Source organism: Cryptomeria japonica, chromosome 5, assembly GCF_030272615.1.
Source record: "Cryptomeria japonica chromosome 5, Sugi_1.0, whole genome shotgun sequence".
Taxonomy (NCBI): domain Eukaryota; kingdom Viridiplantae; phylum Streptophyta; class Pinopsida; order Cupressales; family Cupressaceae; genus Cryptomeria; species Cryptomeria japonica.
The window spans coordinates 19,249,988-19,256,729 of NC_081409.1; positions in this window are offsets into that span (position 1 = coordinate 19,249,988).

A 6,742-nucleotide genomic window follows, 5' to 3' on the forward strand; every position below is an offset into this window, starting at 1 on the left:
TCCAAGGAAAAGTTGCTCACACTTTTTGGAGAAAAGCGGTGAGCACTGCAGTTTACACAATGAACCGGGTAATCATCAAAAAGAGTAAGGAAAAAACACCTTATGAGTATTGGACTGGTAAGACACTAGTGGTAAGCTACTTCAGAGTGTTTGGTAGAAAATGTTATATCAAGAGGAGTGAACATGAGAGCAAGTTTGATGCTAAATGTGATAAGGGAATATTCCTAGAGTATTCCTCAAAGAGAAAAGCTCTCAAATGTTTCAACAATAGGACTCAGAGAATTGTTGAAAGCATCAATGTTAGAGTTGATGAAACCTCTGAGAAACCTAAGGAAACCGGCAGTGAGCAAGTAGGAGATGAACTGGTAGTAACCTTCTGGGAACCAGTTGCAAAATAGCCTAGCACCAGTAATAGTGCTCCTACATCGGTAGATGCTGATGCTGATGAAGATGAGAATGAAGAAGAAAAGCAAGAGGAAACAACTAAGATCATTCCTAGGTATGTAAAGCTGAATCATGATCCAAAGCAGATCATAGGAGACAAGGATGCATGAATTCTTACAAGAAGAAAGGTCGGAGAAAACTCTTGTATGATCTTTGAATTTGAGCCTAAAACATTCAAAGAGGCACATAAAGATGAAGATTGGATCAAGGAAATGGAAGAGGAACTTGACCAGATAGAAAAGAATGGTACATGGTCTTTGGTACCCAGACCTGAGCATAAAAATGTCATATGGGTTTTAAGAAATAAGCTGAATGAAGATGGCACAGTGGTAAGAAACAAAGCCAAACTGCTTTGCAAAGGATATGCTCAAGAAGAAGGAGAAGACTATGGAGAAACCTTTGCTCCAATAGCCAGATTGGAAGGAGTTCATATGCTTCTTGCATATGCATCCTTCAAGGGATTCAAAGTATACCAAATGGATGTAAAATCTGCATTCCTGAATGGAATACTAGAAGAGGAGGTGTATATAGAGCAACCAGATGGGTTTTCCCTATCAGAAGACAGTGACATGGTGTGTAGGCTACATAAAGCCTTGTATGGACTAAAGCAGGCACCTAGAGCGTGGTATGAATGCTTGCACTCCCATCTTGTGAAGATTGGATTTGAGAGAAAAAGTGAAGATAGCAATATCTATCTGAAGTCAGAAGGAGATCAGATTCTAATCTGTGAGGTATTTGTGGATGACATAATTTTTGGAGGAGATGACAAGATGAGTCATGATTTTGCAGATGAGATGAAAAAGGAATTTGAGATGTCACTTATAGGGGAGATTAAGTTCTTCATTGGACTACAGATTCAACAAATGAAAGATGGAATCTTTATCACTCGGTCCAAGTATGTCAAAGAGGTGTTTAAGACCTTTGGCATGGAAGACAGCAAACCGGTTGGTACACCGATGGTGACCGGTTGTAAACTATCAAAGGAGGATGACTCAGTGTTGGTAAATGAGAAGGAATACCGATCAATGATTGGTAAGTTGCATTATGTAGTACATAGCAGACCGTACATTGCACATGCAGTGGGCATTACTGCACAGTTCCAGAAAAGCCCAAGAGAATCTCACTTGGTAGTTGTCAAGCGGATTTTTAGATATCTGAAGGGAACTATTGACTATGGATTATGGTATCCATATAGTAATGATTTCAACCTGAAAGTGTTTACAGATGCTGATTGGGCTGGTAATGTGGATGACCAAAAGAGCACAACCGATGGCACATTCTTTCTTGGTGGTAGACTAGTCTCATGGATGAGTAAGAAGCAGAGTTGTATCTCTCCATCTACAGCAGAAGTGGAGTATGTTGCAGCATTTATGAACTGCACCTAGACAATTTGGATGAAGCATGTATTAAATGGCTTCAAAGTTCCTGTATCTAAACTAGTAAGTATATTTTGTGACAACACAAGTGTAATTAACATCTCCAAGAATCCGGTTTTACATGCTAGAACCAAGCACTTTGATCTCAAGTATCATTTCTTGAGGGAAAAGGTTTAGAACAAATAAGTTGTATTGGAACATGTTTCCAGTAAGGAGTAGTTAGTAGACATATTCACCAAGCCTCTACCGAAGGCTACCTTTACCTATTTGAGAGGTGAATTAGGGGTACTGCCCCTTCAAGAGGTGAACTAAAGGTGTGTGCTCCACATCAGTCTGGACTTACATTGATATATCTTTTTCAAGATTGGTGTGTTGAAGGATGCTACTCCTTAGGAGGAAAAGCATAGTCCAACATACCTGTGTATGCCTCCACTTTGGCATTGTTGTCAAAGGGGGAGAAGATGTGAAGTGGAGAAGATATCTGTAGTATTGGGGAGAAGATGTGAAGCAGAAGTAGAAAGATATCTTTGTATATTGCCATCAATGCCAAAGGGGGAGATTGTTGGCATATGTGTAGAGCATGATGACATGATGATATTGTATGTCGTCATTGATGTCAATATGCTGAAATATGAGCTAGTATGTTGTAGTAAGCAAACTAGCAAGATAACCAATATGATGATGTAAACCGGTATTTGTGAAAAATTGAAGTGGTATGTTTGTTCAAGGTGAACCAGTATGTTGGAATAAGAACCGGTAAATGGAAGTTTTGTATTGCGGTTTCATTTGGCATGACTATCGGTTGGTAGTCTTAGCTTCAGGGTTTCCGGTTGATGCATTCCAAGCTTGTGCGATTCAACTGATGACATCTTGTGATGAGTTAGCATTGTATGAAGACCAGATAAGTGTTTCCACGTCATTCTTGTGCACGTGAAGGATTTCCTTGAGGATCTTGCATGGAGAGTGATCCTATCTACCTCATGAATGTGTGAAGTCTTTGTAAATGGTGGAGAGCGCGTGATGAGTTATTAGCTTCTTGAAGCAGCAAAGAATGAACATTGGAGAACGTCTTGAGATCTGTTCAAGACTGTTGTATTCGATGCAGTGTGATTAACGGTCGGGATTGAACTAACTGGATTGTAAAACCTAGATGTTTAGGGTTTATGCTACCGACCTATCTGTTTCCTATAAGGTTGATGATGTTTTTCATTTTGAAGTTGTTGGCAAATGGTATGTGTGTATCCCAGTGAGTGATACTTGATTCTTGCCAGACTGGAGAAGTGTGTTGATACCTGTAGTGTGTGATTGTAAACGAAAATGAGCTTAAGTGGATCTGCCTTGGCATTGAGTGTTGTTATCAGATCAGTGTATTACCTGTTGACTTCTAACCATTTCGGTAGTTGGAAAATCCCTTAATCGGGTAGCTTTAATAGGCTTTTGTGTAAATCCTTTAACAGGGTGACTCAATTCAATGAGTTCTTCAAATCCTCTTGCGAGGTAACCTTTAATAGGGTTCTAACCTTTAACCGGGTATTTAGCCATCCCTTAACCGGGTGATCCCTAGTAGGATCGGCTCCTAGCAGAACCTATTGTAAAAGTCTCTAGCCGGACTAAGCTCCTAACAGAGTGGACTTCAAAAGAGTTCAAAGAACAGCTTGTGGGTATTCATCCCCATCGTGGTTTTTCCCAGTTGGGTTTCCACGTGAAAAATCAATGTGTCATGTGTGATGCCTTTCCTGTGATGGTTTAGTGTTTTATGTCAAACGGGTAAAATATGTTGAACTAGCAGTCATTATATTTCTAATGATAGATTACTTGTTTATGCATAAGGGTGAAGTGGAAATGAGGCATTAGATTGTATGGAAAGCTAAGGGTTACTGGTTTATGTCTTTGACATTCTTATTGTGTTTTACTAGTAGTAATCTGGTTTAGACCGGTGTTAGTGCTTGCCAGTCAAAGTGCAATGTTTGCAGTCAAACCGGTTCAGGAAAAGTGTTTTTTCCTGTACTGATTCACCCCCCTCTCAGTACCGGTTTGGTACTAACTGTTAATCATTTATTCATCACTCTCCTATACACATGAGGTAGATTTGCTTCCATTAACATTGTTCTTGCTACATCCAGAATATTTTTGTTCTTCCTTTCCACAATTCCATTCTGCTGGGGTGTCCGCGGTGCTGATAGTTGTCTTTTGATTCCATTCACTTCACAGAATGCATTAAATTCTCTAGATGTAAATTCTCCTCCATGATTTGATCTCAAACATTTGATTTTCTTGTCGGTTTCATTCTCTACCATTTCCTTGAATATCTTGAATCTTCCAAAACCTTTTGATTTCTCCCTGAGAAAAGTAACCCAACGCATTTTAGAATAATCATTAATTATTAGCATAAAGTATCTATCACCTTGTAGACTTGTTGTTCTTGTTGGACCACATAAATCACTTTGAATTAAATCAAGAATATTATTGGACTTCTCAATAATGCTCTTAAATGTTGTTCTAACTTGCTTTCCCATTTGACATTCCTTACATACTGGATTATGAGGTTTCACAATCTTAGGTAAATCCCTTACTGCCTTAGTTGAACAGATCTTTACAATGCAATCAAAATTTACATGACAGAGTCTTTTATGCCATAACCAACTTTCATCAATGTGTGCAATTAAACATGTCTTATCACTGGTATTCAAGTGAAAGATATTACGTTTAGTCTGATTAACAGTTGCAATCTCCAATCCAGTTATGTTTATGATTTTGCATTTTCCATTCTTGAATTGTAACTGAAATCATTTTTCCACTAACTGACCAACACTCAAAATATTATGCTTTAAACCTTCTACATAATAAACATTGTTAGTATTGTGCTTACCATCCAAAGATATAGTGCCTTTTCCTTTGATTAAACAAGCTTTATAATATCCAAACCTTACTAAACCTCCATGAATTTCATGAAAAGATAAGAATTTGCTTTTATCACCAATCATATGATGCAAGCATCCTGAATCTATAATCCATTCATCTTTTTCTTCATTTTTTGTTGCTAGTGCCTACTCTACCGGTTTGACAATAGGTGTCGGTGGATCTTCTTTTATTGCACCAAAAGCCCATCTGCTATCTATTGGATCTTCATTTGAATCATCTGTAACACCTTCATCTGCATAGTAATATGACTTATCTTTGTTTTTCTTAAATCTATATCTCTGATATTCAGGGTTAGGCTTATATGATCTTTTTGCTTCCTCCCTTAGTCTTGCATGTCTATCAGGACATCTAGATGCTATATGACCAACTTTATTGCAATTAAAACATTTCAAAGGTGCTTTACCTTCATACTTACTTCCTGTTGGACCTTTAGGCATCTTCCTTGCAAATAGTGCTTCAAGTTCATCAAGTTATTCATTTTCTCTTCTCATATCTTCAAGTTGTTTTGCATAAAGTGCTTTCCAATCAGTTTCGTTAGATGATGATGTTGATGATGATGATGTTGCTTTGAAAGCAAATCAGTCTTTACAGTAGCAACAATACCAAATTCCTCAAGCTCAAACGCTGAAATTTTTCCAACCAAAGTATCTCTAAAAACTGAAGTATTAAGCATTGTTCTCATTTCATTAATAGCAATCACTTTCATTTTGTAAGTCGGTGGTAGTTCTCTTAAAACTTTTGATAAAATTTCATCTTCACTTAAGGATCCTCCACAACATTGTATTCCTAAAACAATTTCATTAACTTTTTCCATAAATGCAGAAATTCTTTCATCTTCTTCCATTTTTAAATTTTCATACCTGACCCGGTAACATTCCAGTTTTGCAATTTTGACAATGGTATCTCCTTCATTCAATGTTTCCAATTTATCCCAAATAGCTTTAGTAGTAGATTTGTCTAATAATCCCATGATTCACTAATCTGATAATGCGTTCAGAAGTGCTTCTCTTGCTTTGCAATCATTGTCCATATCCTTAGCCAATGTTGGTGGATGAGGTTGATTTGGAATAGGAGCAACATAGCCATTCTTTGTAACATCCCATATATCTCTTCCAATGTAGTTCAGATGTGTTTCCATTCTGATCTTCCGTATGCCATAGTTAGTTCCATTAATCTTCGGACTATCCTTCCTAAAAATATTTTCTGCCATACGATATCCTCAAGCTATTAGGCTTTTGCAAAAAGTGGACTTGGCTCTGATACCAATTGTTAGGTCCCGTGAAGGACAACTGAGAGGGGGGGGGGTGAATTAGTTGTTAACCAGTTCTCAATAATTTATAAACCAAATGCAAATTATTCCAACTTAAACTTAATGTCGGTAAACCAAAGTTAAGTGCCGATAAAACGGATTAACAGTTATAGCAGTACCGGTATAACTTAATGCATGAAATAGAAAGAGAAACAACATCCACGACACATAACACAAATATTTTGACGTAGAAACCCGGTAAGGGAAAAACCACGGTGGGAAACCTTACCCACAATCAGATGATACTACTGCAGATAGTATGTGTATACAAATGGGGTCTGCACATGCAGAAAGGCCAACTACCTAGAGCTCACTACTCAATCACAAAATAGGAGTCACATTGACTACACAATTGGATGGTTAAATCCAATGATAATGTACTTCTCAAAATAGCATCTCCAATGTTAGATTCAATACCAGTTTAAGCTCTGAAGATGAGTGTCAAAACACCTTCATAACCTTCCTTCAACCTTCAAATAATGTCTGCGTGATTCGCACAGGGATCTGCTTATTTGAGCTCTTCAATATCTAGACTCACTCATGATTACAATCTTCAATAAGATCTTACAATCATATATACAAAACCTAAGACCAAATGTATAGGATGGCTCACTAAAGATATTACAATTAAATTAATTGCAAATAATTCTTGATGCGATACAACATGTCGACTCAATACATTTACCACATT